At 41.9% G+C, this 18,245-nt stretch overlaps 1 protein-coding gene across 1 annotated transcript in view; it reads right to left on the bottom strand.

The window, feature by feature from the left end:
• Positions 1–18,245, bottom strand: part of LOC121929115 — a 150,523-nt gene that overhangs the window by 131,355 nt on the left and 923 nt on the right. The gene's annotated exons all lie outside the window — the stretch shown is intronic.

Below are 18,245 nucleotides of genomic sequence, written 5' to 3'. Positions count from 1 at the left end.
TGTCGAGATTGGCCAGGCCGGGGTCTCCTAAACTGACATCACAGCCTCTAAAAATAACAGGTAATTGTTGTACAGAAAAACCATATGTATTTTTGCACAAATGAATTCTCCCCAAACAAATCCCCAAGTATGAATAAGGCTTGAAAAGTGCAGAGAAAATGTTTGTCTTCTTGCAGGATGGGGAATATTTTGCTTCAGTTATTCATTCTTGGATGCAAGAACAAAATAAGCAAAGATTTACATCCCTAAGTGATAATAGCAATTAGAGAGGCTTCAAATTTTTTGTGATTATTCATACTTGACAGAAAAGTGTAAGTACAATAGATGTTGGGGAATACTAGTGTACCCAAACTGTCACCTAGGGAGTGTTGTGCGCATTTGGAGTTTTAAAAATTCAAAAAGATTTTGGGAGTGGGGAGGAAGCCATACAATATCCCCTGGGGGGCATTGTGCCCCCAAACACCCATACTTTAGAGACTTGTCCCTGAAAAACCATACCAGATAGAACGAACTTGCTACAACACTCTTTTTATCCAAGTAAACCTGGCTGTGGGGGGGGGGGGATTATAGAAAGGATTTTTTTCATTCTCTCAGATATGCTTTATGCTCAGAACATTTCCTTATTACATATGCTTTTACATTTTCAACCAATTTAATAAGTCATGGTACCACTATCACCCAAACACATATTGTTTGCAAACTAATATTCACTTAGCCTTAGCTGCACTCCAATCCAGGGCAATCATTATACACCCATGTTTATAATTTACATATTTCCTTATGGGTGGTAGGCAATCACATCAACCATCCATCCAAAATGAGGTCATTGCAACACATAAGGTGACTACTAAACTGCCACAACAAAAGGTATAGATGGTTACAGTATGGTAACTACCACCCACAGCACATTTGCACAGAACTCCCCTATAATTATAGAGACATGACTAGTTAGCCAACTCCTTCTCAGGTCACCTGATCAATGCAACAATAAATTTATTTTGTGCTGGCTATTACTGCCAGCTGGTTACTCCAACAAGCTTGCTTGTCATGTTATCATCCTATTCAGAACAGTAAAAGATCCACTGATTCTTTCATCAGGACACTTTTATGTCATGCTATGTAGAGGTTTGTCTACAACTTACATAATTCAATACTCATGCTGGTTGGGGTATTATGGAGTTGTAGTACACCAAATATTTTTCCAAGCTCTGGACTAATGCCAATACTTTTTGTAGCACCTATTCTCCTGATGCATACTTGGTTATTTCAACTTGTGTACTTTCCCACTTTGGCAGTTTTATGACCATACAAACTGGATTTTACTAAGGCAGCAAGTAGCAGGTGACTTTATTTCAGCACTTGGTACACTCCCAACCCTGTGGCCTAAGTGTCTACAGATGAGACGCATCTTCTACTCAATTTTGGTATGTTTAACCTGGGGTAGAGAAAGTTAAGTAGTGACATGATAATCCTATTTAAATATTTGAAATGATGTCACATTGAGGATGGAGCAAGCTTGTTTTCTGCTGCTCCAGAGATAGAGCAATAGATTCAAATTACAGGAAAAGAGATTCTACCTAAAAATTAGGAAGAATTTCCTGTCACTAAGAGCTGTTTAACAGTGGAAGACATTGTTGGTGGAGTCTCCTTCTTTGCAGGTTTTCAAACAAAAGCTAGATAGCTATCTGTCTAGAGTCTTTGATTATGTAATCCTGCATGGCAGGGGGCTGGATCAGCTGGCCCTTGTGGCCTCTTCCAACTCTATAATTCTGTTTTTGTGTTTTTGTTTTTACCTTAAACCTTTAACCAAATGGGAACAGAGATACGCTTCTCATCATATAGTTCCAAAAGCTACCCACACACTTTGAACTTATATTAGTGCCATGGTTTAAAAATTAAAAAAAACTACAGATGCAGAGCAAGATTAAACACCATTTAATGCACTAGCAAAATGGATGCCCCAGATATAACTTATCCATTTAAAGAACACATACATTTCGATGTGTATTCCACCACAGAGAAAAGTCCAAACATGGCACTGAAAGCAATGCTCACTAGAGTTGGGAATAACTCAGTTTAGTTGCTAGGCCTGTGAGTCCTAAATGTGGGATTCAGTTGTTCTTCCACATGCATTTCCATTCTTGGATGAGGTCAGGAAGTATAAGAAATGGAGGAGAAGGATTAACAGAAGGAAATATTTCCTTCTTTTTGTTCTTGTTTATTGGTTTCCACCTAATGGAGAGAAAACACTCTGTAAAGGCCTTTATCAGTTTTTCTCATCACAGGGAACTTTGTAAATGCATTGAGTCAAATGAATGCACTTACAAATCCTTTCAGCACTGGTATGTTGTGGTCTGAGCAAGAGGAGCATCTCACCATACAGGGGCAAGAATAGTTGAATTGTGGCTCACCAGTACCTTTCAGCTCTTAATGATAAACAGCCAAAAAAAAATGAGAGCAACTAGGCTAACAGGGATGTTGGAAAAAGGATCTGTGTGTGTGTCCACATCCCATCACAAATAGAATCTTATACATATTACAGGTAAGTGGTTGCACAAGGCTGCTGTTTGATCAACTATTATCAAGACCATGATCATCATCATCATCATCTTTATTTATAACTTGCTTTTTTTGCAAAATTGGGACTCAAGGCAGCTTACAATTTAAAATAACTCCACAATCATTAAAAACATACAAAATTCAATATTAAAAGAGAATTAAACTATGCACTATAGTAAAACAATTTAAACTGTGCATCTTAAAAAGATAAAATGCAGTTAACAACAGTTCAATGTAAACAACACAGTACCCTCTTAATCTCTTTCTTTATAAACCTTCAGTTATAACAGGCTGTCAGAAGTCTTTGCTTGCTGTTGAAGGACAGCTAATTGGGGATAAATTTGGCCTCCCTAAAAAGGGAGGCCTGTTTCATGTCCCCAACAGCCATACCTATGAAAGTAAACCTAGACATCAGAGTATTATGGGCAAATAATTAACAAGGAGAAAGTTTGCTGTTTTCTCTAATAGACTGGAAACCCCAAAAGCAACCCCCCCAAAAACCAAACAAACTGGGGGGAAGGTAAGGAAAGAAGGAAACAAATTCTGCAGACTATCTTAGAGATCGTAGGGTTGTTCAGATACTTTGGTTGGTAATATGCTTATTCCACACTTGACACAGGAGATCTCTCAATTCATTAACAGAAGTGCCAAAAAATCATGCAGCTGTCTGTATATGACACACACACTAGTTCTGGTGAACAGAAGATTCATATCACTTATTTTCAGTATCTAAATACAAAAGCAACACAGATATTTGTACTATAGAACAGTTTAAAAACAACACAAAGTTCTCTACTATGGTTAAAAGGGCATTGCTCTCTGGAGATGGATTGCTTATGCACTTTAATCCATAGAGCAGAAACATTTCACATGTGGTCTCCGAGAAACAGGTGGGATGGGTTTAAGACTTGAATTATTCATTTGCTATCTCATAAGGACAAAAGGTACATTAAACTACCTATCAGCGTAGGAGGTGTAAGAAAGCCCAGTTGAAAATGTCAAACAGGAAGGATACACAAGGCATCTAACAGGGTTTCCAAAGTGTGTGTGTCAGCAGAGGCACTTAAACACACATATTTTTTTAAAAAAAATCAAGCAAGCAACATTGGACAAAACAGACCAACAGAAGAACAATGAAAAAGAAAGCTTACAAACCTTCAAATCAGTTTTTCCAGCTCATCAATACATCACAGTGCTTTAAACAGTAACACACTGCTAAAATCCAGATGAGGTATAATTTCTGCTACTATTTCTTGCACACACAACCAAAACCTTTCCTTCTTTCTTTAATGAAACAGCCAACCTTTCCTTCCATACCTTCACTTACCCATCCTTCCTATGTGAAAGATACTTTTGTTGTTGTTGTTGTTATGTGCTTCAAGTTCCCAACTTATGGTGATCCTAAGAGCCTATCATGTGGTTTTCTTCACAGATTTGTTCAGGAGAGGTTTGCTATTGTCTCCCCCTGAAAGTGAGAGCATGTGACTTGCTCTCACAGTCCAACACTCAAACCATTATGCCACACTGACACTGCTCTTCTCTTTTTCTCCTGTCTGCTTCTCCACACCACTCCTGGTCAAAAATGCTGAAAACATATTAAGCTGATGTTCTATAGCTGCTCCACGTCCTATTCTTAGGCTGTCCTTTCTTCATGTACCACAACAGTAAATGACTTGAAGCATGAATATTAATCTGTATAACCATACATTTCATACTGGAGCTATCTTTGGATCAGGGAGAATTTAAGTATTTTTTAACATTTCAAATTTTCCAGCAGAAAGTATGTTTCAACATGTATAAAAAAAATTATCAGTTACCACAACATTTGTCATTCTTCTGCAAGAACTGCTTTTGTACAAAAATAAAATTTAAAAAATGTATTTGGCACAAAAATCCTTGTAAAATTTCAGCAGAAAATTCCTAAAATGTATGTATGGGGGAGGAGATCATTAAGTTCTATAACATTTCCTGGAAGAGGAAAAGTTTTTGAAACTTTTAATTCTTGTATACTATGATAAAAATGTCCCAAAAGAAGAGAAGCGAACAGAAGAGAAAAGAGAAGCGAGCCAGCTTGGTGTAGTGATTTGAGCAATGGACTACAGCTCTGGAGACTAGCATTTAAATCTCACTGAATCATGAAAACCCACTGGGTGATATTGGACAGTCTCAGAGGAAGACAAAGGGAAACCCCCTCTGAAAAAATGTTACCAAGAAAACTCCATCATATGTTTGCCGTGTGTGTGTGCCTTCAAGTGGCCTGTCGACATATAGGGACTCCATGAATTTCATAGAGTTTTCTTACGCAAGGAACACTCAGAGGTGGTTTTGTCAATTTCTTCCTCTGAGATATAACCCACAGCACCTGGTATTCATTGGTGATCTCCCATCCAAGTACTAATCAGAGCTGACCCTGCTTAGCTTACAAAACGAGGCAGGATCTGGTCTTTAGGGTATATCATCTTAGAGTCACCATAAGTCAGAAATGACTTGAAGGCACATAATAACAAGAGGAAAAAGAGAAGTCCAAAGCCTGATAGGCACTTATTAGATAAAATTTAGTTGGTATTAAGGTAGGATAGCATCGACAAAAGACAAACAACATCAGTATCAAACACAATAATCAGCCTGCTGTTCTAGCAAAAGGAATAAATACCTAAGGTTCACATATGAAAACATAAGAAATAATAATTATTGGCATCTTTCTACCTACCATTAGGGATATATATATCTATTTGTTCTTCATTAAAAATTGTTTTGCATTAAAATTTCTTCAGCGATCAACAGATTTTTCACCCATAGCTACCAAGAGAAACAGAGAGAGAAATCCAACAGAGGAACCAATTGTATCTCTGTTCATTTATTTTTAACTAGAACATGGGGAGAGGGTAACTTCCACTTAAAACAATAGAATTTCTGGCATTCAGCCTGAATACAAACATGACAGGTTTATCGCCTCCCAACTTGCTTGCCATTATTGCAAATCTAACAAGATATGCCATCTGATGACTGATCTATGGTGGCAGTTTCACACATTTTCATTAATGATGTGGAACACCAAACATTGAACTCTGACAGTGTGGGCACACTTCAGCTAAAAATCAATTATTTTCTTATTGTTTCAACAGGACATAGTTTACGACAACAAGGTGAAATCAAACAGATTAGAATGTTTAAAGCCATCTAATGTGAATCAGCATATATAATCCTCTACTGGATTATAACCTCTACAAATATGAGCAAGAGGCTGTAAAGTCTGATTTTGTGTATGACTCCTCTATATGCAGTACGAGTTATCTGCCCAATACAATCATGGATACAGTACCCACCATAGAAAGAAGGGAAACTCATTTAGTTTGCAAGTGTTTACAAATCAGAATATCTATGGAAACAAGCCAGAACTAACATCAGCACCCCATTTCTCATACCTACAGTACTAAATTTAATTCACATTTATAGTATTAAGTAATAATACTTAAGTAGAACACGACATTTGTTTCTAGTCTGGCCTCTGGACACTTTCAGGACTTCCCATTTCATCAGCAATGCAAGTTTTCAGCCTGTTAGTCAATGAGATAAAGGCCAATACTCCTGACAATTGAATTAAACTAAATGCAACTATTAACATAAAAGGAAAACAAACAGGAGTTTAGGAAGATAATTTGATGAAGCAGCTAATAAGTTTCCGATATTATATTTCTGTTTGGAATAAATACTTCCTTGTGGATTTAAGTAGTTTTAATTTCAATACATGTGTATATTATCTGGCTCTTAGAAGCAAAACTGAAGACTGAGGTTTAGAGTATTAATTTTAAAAAAAACAACTTCTCTGAACATCTGTGGGCATTTAACCTTTTTCTCTACTTTCTCACCTTCTATGTCTTTGAATTTCTCAGTACTGTATTACTTCACAGCCTACCCTATATTATCATACACTGAAGAATATTAGCCATGTCTCTTATTGATTGACCTTCCCTGGGGCCATAAAGAAATTATATCCCCCCTCCTTTACATGTCACCACAATTCTTTCTCAAACATATGCCACGATAACACTACAGTATAATGAAGTAATCAGGCTTCATTGTTTCATGGAGTATGGGAAGATGCCCCATTCACCCTAATACAGAATTTCATGGTTTAGTCATTAATTTCTATCCATAGTCATTGATGAGAGTATGAGCCTTCTCTTCATTTTCAGCAGTAAAAGACTTAGAAAGAAAATGTTGTCTGAATGGGGCAGTTTTGGAATCTCTGTCTGAAATATATACACACCATACAGGCCTAGCACCAACACCCAGTGTGATGGGAGAAATGCTAGGCATCCAGACATTTATGAAAGCTCTTTGGTTTCAAGAACCTAAGTTACAGAGCTAAAAGGAAATAATGGATGTCAAGCCAACAACTACAGCAAAGGCAGATGTTGGTTTGGAAATGAAGAATCAAAGTTGCGGGGAAAGCAAGTAGCCCATTTCCTTCTCTAATATGTCTTTTAACACTGTTAAAATTTGAAATGGTTTCTGTCCCTCTTCTCCTTCCATAGACTGAGTTATTTTCTCAGACAAGTACCATTGAATGGACTAAGAATGTCAGCCAGCAGATTTTTCAGGACACAGTTTTCAACACAGGCAGAATTCAAGACAATATGAAAGCCATTAAAGTCTCTTGTTCAACCAACTGGTTCTGTCATTTATCCACTCCTAGATCAGGCAATTCACTATGATACAGTCTAGCAATACAGAGCTGAAATACCTAGATGATCCAGAATAATTTAAATTATTGTCCAGGCTCTTTTTTCTCACTCTCTTAATATTAATTAAATGTATGTGAAGCGAAATAAGTAATCATCATTGAAATTCATACTACTACTACTACTAATAATAATAATAATAATAAATTTTATTTTTATACCGCTTTTCCATAAGATCAAAGCGGTGTACACAAAATTTAAAACCAGTTACAAACACATCATAAAATAGATAAAACCAACAACACAATACAATATACAAATCTAAAACAATCATTCAAAAGGGTGAGCCAGGAAGTTGATGGGATCAAAGTACACTAGTTCATTTTCCAGAGGGGAAGGCTTGACAGAAGAGGAAAGTTTTTAGCTTCTTTTTGAATGTTTCTAGGGGGGTGATCAGGCGGAGTTCCTCAGGAAAACTGTTCCAGATTTTTGGGGCTGCTACTGAGAAGGCCCTCTGGGATGTAGTAGCATATTTAGATGATGGAATTTCTAGCAAGTTCTTCCCAGTTGTTCTGAGTGTGCGGGGCGGATTATATGGGGAGATGTGGTCCCTCAAGTAACTCGGGCCCAAGCCATGTAGGGCTTTATAGGTAATAACCAACACCTTGTATTGTGCTCGGAAATGAATAGGCAGCCAGTGCAGATCTTTCAGAATCAGTGTTATGTGGTCAAACCTGGAAACACCAGTGACCAATCTGGCTGCCATACTGAAGCTTCAGAGTTTGGTACAAGGGTTGCCCCATGTAGAGCACATTATAGCTTACCTAGATACAGAATCATCATATAAAAGCAGTGTTCAAAATATACTTCTTAAAATGCAATGTGTTACAAAGATCAGACTTTATATTTGGAGACAATACTCATCAATTTGTGCCAGAACTGCACAGAAGCCCTAAGTGTCCCTCAATATTACTGGAGGGCAGATAAGAGTGAATATGCAAAACAGGACTTTTGATTCTGTCAACATTGCTTTACACCATAAACAACCTGAAATTTTGTGTGTTTCTAAAACAAAAAGCGACAAAGCTGGTACTCGCAACAGTTCATACAAAGTACTGCAATACTAAATGGAGAGAAATATTATACTAATCAAAATGTACAGGTATTTATAATTTCAGCTATTTGAGGGTTTTAAAATTTTTTTACGTGAACACACCCTGTAATTCAAACAGGCTTCTTCTCTTAACAACAGGCTGCTGTTCACAGGCAAAGCCATACTATCCTTATTGATGTCTCCCTTCATTTTGTGCTGGAATTAAAGTAGCACAGCTTTTCCCGTGATGAGGTGTGCATGTGGGGGAAGAAGGTTCCAGGAGTAAGGGGCAGCAAGCGAGAAAGGACGAATTCGGGAGGGGGCAGTGGTAGTCCTACACTGTGACAGGAGACCTTGACTACCAGAGCAGAGGGTGCGAGTAGGAATGTAAGGAGAAAGAAGGTCAGATAAGTAAGGAGGGGCCAATCCATGGAGAGCTTTGAAAGTCAATAACAAAAGCTTGTACCAGATGCGGAAGGGGAGCCAATGAAGGGAGGAGAAAAGAGGAGAAACATGGTCAAAGTGGCGAGCGGATGTGACAATACGGGCAGCTGAATACTGGACAGAGATTAAAGGATGGAGGTGTGAAAGAGGAAGCCCTGTCAGAAGGAGGTTACAATAATCTAGTCGCGAAACCACTAGGGCATGGACCAGAGTCTTGGCAGTAGAGATTGAGAGGAATGGACGGATCTTGGCAATGTTGTGGAGAAAGAATCTACAGGCCTTGGCGGTGGCCTGGATCTGGGGAATAAATGAAAGGGAAGAGTCAAAAATGAAGTAATTCCACTTACAAAGCCCACCCCTAGTTGCAATAAGCTTTCTTTAGTTTAGCAGTATAATTTAGGGTGGTGGTGGTGATGGTGATGATGAGGATCATGATGAACGATTTTGCTGCTACAGATGTTCAAATACTGAGAATCCAAGTCGCCCATCTGCTTGAGGCCTGATACTGTTGGCCAGATCATGAGAAGGGAGGGATCCTTTAAAAAATATAGACTGGGGCTCCATCCTCACCATAGAAATAATCCAGGTTGACACAACTTTATCTGCCATGGCTCAGTACTATGGAATTTTGGGAACTGTAGTTTGTTGTGGCACCAAAGCTCTCCTGACAGAGAAAGCTAAACATCTCACAAAACTGCAATTCCTAGAATTACATAGCATTAAGCCATGGCAGTTAAAGCGGTGTCATGATTGATTGATTTTTGCAGTATGGATGTAGCCAGTGATGCTGGGAAAGGTAGAGGGTAGTAGAAAGAGAGGAAGACCACAGGCCAAATGGTTTGACTGAATTAGAGGGGCGATAGCCCTGAGCCTTGGACCTGAGCAGGGAGGTCAAGGATAGGGAATCTTGGAGATGTCCCATCCACAGGTTCACCATGAGTCAGAGTTGACTCAAGAGCAGTTCACTGCAACAACAAATTTACTTTAGTCATTTTAAGAGTTCTTTTTAAAAAAAATAACATGGTTTAAATGAAATGTAGATTTAATGCAAGCCATCATATCAAAACCTACACTTAACCTGTTAGAACAGAGTCCATAGAAGTAAACCCAAATGTATTTCTGCTTTCCTATATAAAAATAAATTATGTGGACAACTATCTCGCTTCCAAGCCCAAGAATTGAAATAGGACACCCAGGGCATATTTTTGTGACTATTTTATGACATTCAGACAGCATGGCCATTTAGGTAACCATCCAATTAGTTCACACAGTTTAAAGTCCTTCTGGTTCAAAGGGTTAGAGTTAAGCCTAAGTAGTTCTCTTCTTTAGAAAACAATAGGCATTATGCAATATTTCTGTAAGTTCCATTAGTATTCATCAGTGGTTTCCCATCCAAGTACTAACCAGGGTTGACCCTTTTTACCTTTCAAAATCAGACGGGATCTGGTGGTTTTAGGGCATTCAGTATCATTATGGAATTCAGTTTGTGCAATTTTGTAAGCAAAATCATATAGAAGATGCTGGTGACAGAGAAAAATCTATGTAAACCTTTAGGAATCAAATCTAAAGAAAAGTCTGAAATCATTAACATAGTAATGCGCTGATGCCCTCTTAATTAGCCTGTAAGAAGAAATTAAAAAAAGAAATCAGGGACCTGTAGCACAGAATATTAACCACATCTAGGATGTAAGGATGAGGTTTTGTCCTTAATCCAACTACTGGCCTTAGATCAACTAATTCATCTTGCAGATCCCTTCCTTTAAAAGAGACATATTTTGCCAATTGCTCTTTAGACTAAAACTCCATTTAGATTGGAAATGGCAGCTCACTCTTCTTCAACAGAAAGGATTAATCTGTCCTTGGAGGACCTTCCAAGACAAGGGACCAAGTAGTCAGCAATCTCTAGAAAACTAGACTTAAAACTTCTAGAGTCTAGGCAATTCCAAATTATGTGGACCACTTTAAATTTTTTATGTTTGAACACCAGTCTTAAAATCAGTTTTTATAACAGTAATAAACTTGAGCTAATACCTGTTCAAATACTGTGAGCTAAACCCAATTGCTAATCCTGGTTTGCGTACACCCATTAGATCAATTACTGAATGGCAATATACCTATGTACATATACCTATGTAAGATCTATTAATTCAGTGGTTCTGAAATAACTGGGACTAGCAATTAGATTTAGGCCTTTACTTTCAAACAGAGTGTGAGTTAGGCTGCCATAAATGTGACCCCCCCCCTCCAAAACTAAGAATAGTTAACAGGCTGTGCTACAAACAAAATTTCCAGTTTAATCTTTTGGATACATATATAGTTTTACAAAGTAGCCAGCTGCCTCTCATTAACAACTGCTGTATAGAAATGAGGCCCATCCCTGTCTTATTATGATAAAAGCCAAATGTGCAATATCACGTCACAGGAGTTGTATGCACACTAAGCAAGAGAAAGCCACATAAACAGGGTTCTTTACTGTTTGCAAACTCATAAGGAACTTACTTTCTACTATACAGTACTTCATTCTGATGGCATATAAGCAATTTCCAGCTACAGCCGACTTGTAATATCCCCTATTCAATAAGGGACTGCTTACACCAAGTAGATTACCACACTACACTCTTATAGTGCTGCTATTTAACTAACTGCTGTGGCTGCCTCCTGTTGCATTCTGGGATTTGAATTTTAGGAAGCAGCATTTAGAATTCTCAGGCAGAGCTCATAGGCCTCACTGAACTACAAACCTCACAATGCAACAGGAGGCAGCCAGAGCAGTAAAAGTGGAACAGTAGCACTAAAAGAGTGTAGTGTGGTAATGTGGAGCATAGTAGCAGCCATAGCAAGTACATTTCTATACTATTTATCAGTGCACTTAAGTACTCCCTGAGCCGTTTACAATGTGTAAGCAAATTGATCCCAACAAGCTAGGTACTCTTTTTAACAACCTTGGAAAGAGGCCAGGCTGAGTTGACCCTGAGCCCCTGGCTGTTATTGAACTCACAACCTTGTGGTTTGTGAGAGTGGCTGCAGTACAGGCATTTAACCACTGCGCCACCAGGGTATGTTTATATGCAAAGGGATCTTGTCATACCTTTGAGACCAAGTGTATGAAAAAAAGTTGTAATATAAGCTTTCATAGACTTGGTCTACTCAAGTCTACAAAAGCATATGCTACAGCTTCTTTTGCTCAGTTAGGAGCAAAACAGACCACCCTGAAGGTGCGGCTTCCAGCCACCTCTTTGAGCGCTGGATCAGGGTTGCAGCAACCTAATTCCATAGCCCTGATCCAGCACTTTCCCAACACAAAAAGAAGCAGCAGAAAGCCACTCATTTTTGTACCAGGAAAAATGCGCCTTTGCTTGGTGGCATTTTTTCTGTGTTTCTGCAGTGTAGCATGTGTGAACGCTGCGCTGCAGAAATGCCAAAGGCCACCAGACATGCAGTCAGCCATGCAGCTTCCTGGTGCCATGGGGGTATGCTGCTGTCTGAACACCACATCCCCATGCCGCCCCGGGAGTGCCGCCCACGGACTGAAGGGGCACCGCAGCGGGACTCTGTTTGTCGGCGTCCTGGCCTCGGCGTTTGGCGGCCAGTGAGTGGGGCCTTTAAAAGACAGCTGGAGGGAAGCCAGGGAGGAGCTCACCTGTGAGAGAGGCGAGCATAAAGCCGCGCGTCGGACCTTCCTGACACACCCTCCTTTGCCTCCTCCTCCGCCAGACCCTTACCACCGCCAGCGTCGCGCTTTCTGCCGGGCGGCCTCCTCCCAGGGTGTCGGAGGTGCGCATCTGCGCACTGCCCCGGGAGTGCCGCCCACGGACTGAAGGGGCACCGCTGCGTAACTGCGCAACTGCGCAGGTGTTATCAGGTTAAGGAGGCTTTTGGACTAGCCCGAGAGCAGAGGATGCCTGTGGTGGCTAACCTCTGCTCTTCCAGTAGCCATAGAAGGGTGGGGGGAGGATAGGGATGCGGGGGATACCTGGGCCGGGGATAACATCACTGCGGGTGGAGCTCCAATTGAGGTTGTGTGGGGCAGGGGGAGGTATGGTGGTGGGAGAAAGGACTTGCGTTCCAGGGGAAGGCGTGATCGATGCATCATATCTATCTTGCCTTCCTGTCCCCCTCCCAACCTAAAGGACCTGAGGGTCACTCCAACCGTGCCACAAACCCTGTCGCTGCTCCTGTGCAATGCCAGGTCTATTAACAACAAGACCCACATCCTCCACGATATGTTGGAGGACAGTAAGTGTGACCTGGCTTGCATTACCGAGACCTGGCTTGGGCCTGAAGGAGATGCTGTGTGGGCTCAGGCCCTGCCTGCTGGGTTCTCGGTGAAGGACCAGCGCAGGTTAGGTGGGCGGGGGGGTGTGGCCTTGATACATAGGAACACCGTGTCCCTCACCAGGAACCACATCCGACAGACCTCCTATATCGAGTGTATTTACCTGACCCTAAAGGCTAGGGACAGTCTGGGGATTCTGTTAGTGTATCGGCCACCCCGTGCATTAGCGGACTCCCTTAACGAGCTGACACAGCTGGTCGCTGAGCTGATGTTGGAGACGCCCAGGCTTCTTGTCCTGGGTGACTTCAACATCTCCCTCACGGCCAGCCATGTTCCATCTGGTGCGGCTCGGGAATTCATGGATACCATGGCGGCCATGGGCCTGTCCCAGCTGATACAGGGTCCTACGCATTGTGCGGGTAATACTCTCGATTTGGTCTTCTGTTCGGAGGCGGAGAATCCGTGGGTGGAAATAACTAATGTTTCCCCCCTGCCATGGATGGATCACTTCCTGGTAGAGGTGAAAATCAAGGCCTCTACCCAGATCCCCCCCGGGGGTGGTGGACCTGTTAGGATGGTCCACCCTCGAAGGCTGATGGAACCTGAGAGGTTCCAAGAAGCCTTAGAGGGGCTCACGGTTGGAAATGACGGCGATTCTGTTGATGCCCTCACCGGTATTTGGAATACTGGTCTTTCTAGGGCTATACACGGTATCGCTCCCAAGCGCCCTCTCAGGCCTGCTTCTAAACGTAAGCCCTGGTATATGGAAGATCTCCGGGCAAGGAAGCGGGCTCTGCGACGGCTAGAGTACCGTTGGCGGAAACACCTTTGCTTAGACGAAAAGGCTCTCCTAGACCAACTGTTAAAGGACTACGGAGAGGCAATACGAGCAACAAAGAACTCGTTCTATGGTGCTCGTATTGCGTCCGCAGAGTCGCGTCCGGCAGAGTTGTTCAGGGTGGTCAGGGAGCTAACTCAGCTCCCTCCCGCCCTGAACCAGATCCTTGAACCTTCTAAGGCCTGCTGCGACCTGTTTAACGACTTTTTTGTGGATAAAACCTCTCGTATAAGCAAAGGTCTGAACGCCGACATTTTAGCAGAACCTAAGGTAGAAGTGTCCAGAGCCTCCGTGGACTTTGTTAAACTGGATCAGTTTGAGTCGGTGAGTACCGAGGATGTGGACAAGATCCTCGGAAGTGTTCGGAAGACAACCTGCTCTCTCGATCCCTGTCCCTCGTGGTTAGCGGCCCAGGGGGGACCGGCGGTAACATTATTGTTACGCCGGATAATTAATACATCTCTGAGGGATGGGCTATTTCCATCTCAATTGAAATTGGCCATTGTTAAACCTATCTTTAAAAAGCCCTCCCTCGACCCCCTGGTTCATAATAATTATCGGCCAGTCTCGCTGCTACCATTTTTGGGAAAGGTGATCGAGAGAGCGGTTGCGATCCAGCTCCAGGCAGTCTTGGATGAAACGGATTATCTGGACCCATTTCAAACTGGCTTGCAGGCGGGTTACGGGGTTGAGACGGCCATGGTCGCCTTGGTCGATGATCTCTGTCTGAGCATCGACAGGGGAAGCGTGTCCCTGCTGGTGCTCTTGGACATCTCAGCGGCTTTCGATACCATAGACCATGGTATCCTTCTGGGGCGCCTGGCAGAGGTGGGGATCGGGGGCACTGCGCTCCAGTGGTTCCGGTCCTACCTCTCCGGGAGGTCCCAGATGGTGCAGCTGGGAGACGTGTGCTCCGATGAGCGGACCCTTAAAACTGGGGTCCCTCAAGGAGCCATTCTGTCTCCCATGCTATTTAACATTTACATGAAACCGCTGGGAGCGATCATCCAGAGACATGGGGCGCGGGGTTATCAGTACGCTGATGACACCCAAATTATTTTCTCTATGTCTCCGACTGATGCAGTGACTGGGGATGGCGTCTCTCCTCTCGTGGCCTGTCTAGAGTCAGTAATGGGCTGGATGAAGGAAAACCGACTCAAGTTGAATCCAGAGAAAACGGAGGTACTAGTGATAGGTTCTCCTGGTCCAGGAATGGCGGTGGTTCCACCTGTCCTGAACGGGGTCACGCTCCCTGTGAAGGACTCCGTGCGCAGTCTGGGGGTGCTTCTTGACTCGTCGCTTCACCTGACTGCTCAGGTGAATGCGACGGTCAAGAGCACCTGTCATCAGCTTCGGCTTATTCGCCAGCTGCGCCCATACCTGGCCCAGAGGGACCTAGAAACTATTGTACATGCTCTGGTAACTTCGAGATTGGACTTCTGCAATGTACTCTACATGGGGCAACCCTTATACCAAACTCAGAAGCTGCAAATGGTGCAGAATATGGCAGCCCGGCTGGTCACTGGTGCTTCCAGGACCAGCCATATAACACCGGTTTTGAAAGATCTCCATTGGCTGCCCATTCGCTTCCGAGCTCAATATAAGGTGTTGGTGATCACCTATAAAGCCCTAAATGGCTTGGGCCCAGGATACCTAAAGGACCGCCTCTCCCCGTACATTCCGCCTCGCACCCTCAGAACGTCTGGGCAGCAATTACTGAAGGTGCCTGGGGCTAGGTTATCCTCCACCACATGGAGGACATTCTCCACGGTTGCCCCAGCCCTTTGGAATACGCTGCCCACCAAGCTCCGCTCGACTACCATCCTGGCCCAATTCAGGAAGGACTTAAAAACCTTCCTGTTCCAACAGGCATTCCCCGACTAAAAATCCTGTGGGCCTCCCTCCTCTTCCGTGGCCAAGAGGTTGGGCTAAGGGGTTTTTAATTCTATTGGTTTTGTAGATAGTTTTTATTGATTGTATGGTCAGCCTGTTGTTGTATTTTTATATTGTTATGGCACCATTGTTTTTAACCTTGTTGTAAGCCGCCCTGATCTTGGGAAGGGCGGGATATAAATAAAAATTTTATTATTATTATTATTATTATGCTGCTGGGAAGCTGGCTCTTTTTGCTGGCCTGTACCACATTTTAGTCTCAAAGGTGCTACAAGATCCCTTTGCATACTGATATTCCAGAGTTAACACAGCTATCAGTCTCTGAATTCTACTAAAAGTTTATTCAGACTAGGCAGTCACATGTAAATCAGCCACCAGGGAAACTTAACCACTCTAGGCTACATGAAGGACAAGCCATTTCCTTGAAAGGACTTATTCATTCCAGATAACCAGGTGATTACAAGATTGAGATACCTGGTGAGTACAAGACTAGCAAGTACACAATAAACAACAGCAGCTCCACATATCTTCTGATGGGATATATTTTGTGCCTGCAACACATTGGGTGTAAATCCAGTTATTAATCTCTGTTATGGTATACCCATTAAATTAATGGAATTTGCAGAAACATTACTTATCATTTTCCCATTGATTTAAAGGGTCTATTCTAGTTGGAACTGACAATTAGATTTATGCCTAAGTATTTTGTCATATGGACAAAAAGCAGATTTTGTCAACTGCAAAGATGTCAAAGATTTCCATTTCTCGTGAATCAAACAAAGGCTACATAAACTGAAGCATCTCAAACAGCTTGTGTAGGTGTTACAAATTTTTTGCAGAGTAAAGGAAAGCATACATAAAGCAAAGTGTCTCTTCAATTGCCGCCACTATTCCTGAAACAACAAATAAATAAAACAATAAATACTATGCCTAATGCAAGCAGTTTGAAGCAGCCTCCAAGACTTGTGGATGAGCTGGAGAAAACCCTAAATGCTTGATTTTGATGTTCTTGGGAAACATACAAATAGCTAATGAAACTGGCCAACAATCTCACTTGACTGCTTGAGATGCTGAAAGCCCATAATATTTGGAATAGGTTCCACAAGTAGACAGGACAATTAGGAAGACGTTTTTAATGAAATCCATATCATCAGGATTTGCCAATCCCTTGTTCTGAAGCAAAGCTGCAGTTCCTGCTCAAGGAACAGGAAACAAAGTGCTTGAGGAATGAAATCCACCCCAGGGATGCATTTATCCACATTCCTAAGTACAGTACATTTGTTTCAAATAAAATAGTTCTCTATCGCTGCACCTTGAAGTAGTTACATTGTCTACCTTGAGTCTCTTTTCCCTGTAGCAACACGGTCCAACTTCTTTTACAGAGCTTGAAAAAGTTGGTTTTGAGGGCTATAGCTCCCAGAACCCCCAGCCAGCAAGACCACAATTTCTGGGTGTTATAATTCAGATTATATTATAATATTATATATTATCATGGTTTGGCACAGGGCAATTACTTCTGCCTTGAGTGAGGTCCAGGTACGGATCTCTCCAAAGGACAAAGAATAGAAAGTAGCTCACATTTTTCACTAAGGAGAAGACTATGAGTCAACAACCTTGCTGTCAGATTGTTCAACTGGAACTGTAGTTGGATAATAACAAGGGGAAGGTATTGATGAAATTGCTTTCGATCCATTCTCCACAACAAATGACAGTCAAGAAGAAGAAAAACACATGCCTGACACAAATCTAGGAGTAGGTGTGTTGACCATAACACTGAACCCTAATATTATGTATTATTTATATGTATTATGCTACTATTTCTTAGATTGTATGCCATGGGCAGGTTTACTCATATCTATTTTATTGTTTGTATGTACAGTGCTGTGCAAATCTACAGCACTATATAACTAAAGCATAATAATAATAATGATAACACAAATTTACACATTCATATGGTGGTAAACGCATTCAACAAAGTCCAACATAGCCCAAAATCCACAATAGAGCAACACCTTTGGTGTCATTGCTCTGGGGGCCTTCAAGTGGTTTCATAAAGCAACGCTAAGGCGAACCTATCATGGCATTTTCTGGGGCTGAGAGTATGTGACTTGTCCAGAGTCATCCTGTGGGTTTCCACGGCCAAATGGGGAATGAAACCTGGCCTCCAGGGTCATCATCCAATGCTCAAACCACTAGACGATGCTAGCTCTCCCAACACCTTTATCGATCAACCAATATGCAAAAAATACATCATACATATATGGTAGTAATGCCATAATTAGGCCAACCAAAAAACAAAATCCCTGGCACAAGCTTTCCAACAGAATTTTGAGCCTTTCGGGTTGATCTACTAAACTAGCACAATAAGGACTTTGGAAGATGACCAAGCTGAGTATCTCTGTGCCTCTGTGCACTGAAGACACCGAGCTCCTTCTTTTGAAAGGGAGGATCAAGAGA

The sequence above is a fragment of the Sceloporus undulatus genome, chromosome 4 (genome assembly GCF_019175285.1).
Source record: "Sceloporus undulatus isolate JIND9_A2432 ecotype Alabama chromosome 4, SceUnd_v1.1, whole genome shotgun sequence".
Taxonomy (NCBI): Eukaryota; Metazoa; Chordata; class Lepidosauria; order Squamata; family Phrynosomatidae; genus Sceloporus; species Sceloporus undulatus.
Note: the sequence above shows the minus strand (reverse complement) of the source record. Positions and strands in the feature narration are given on the sequence as shown.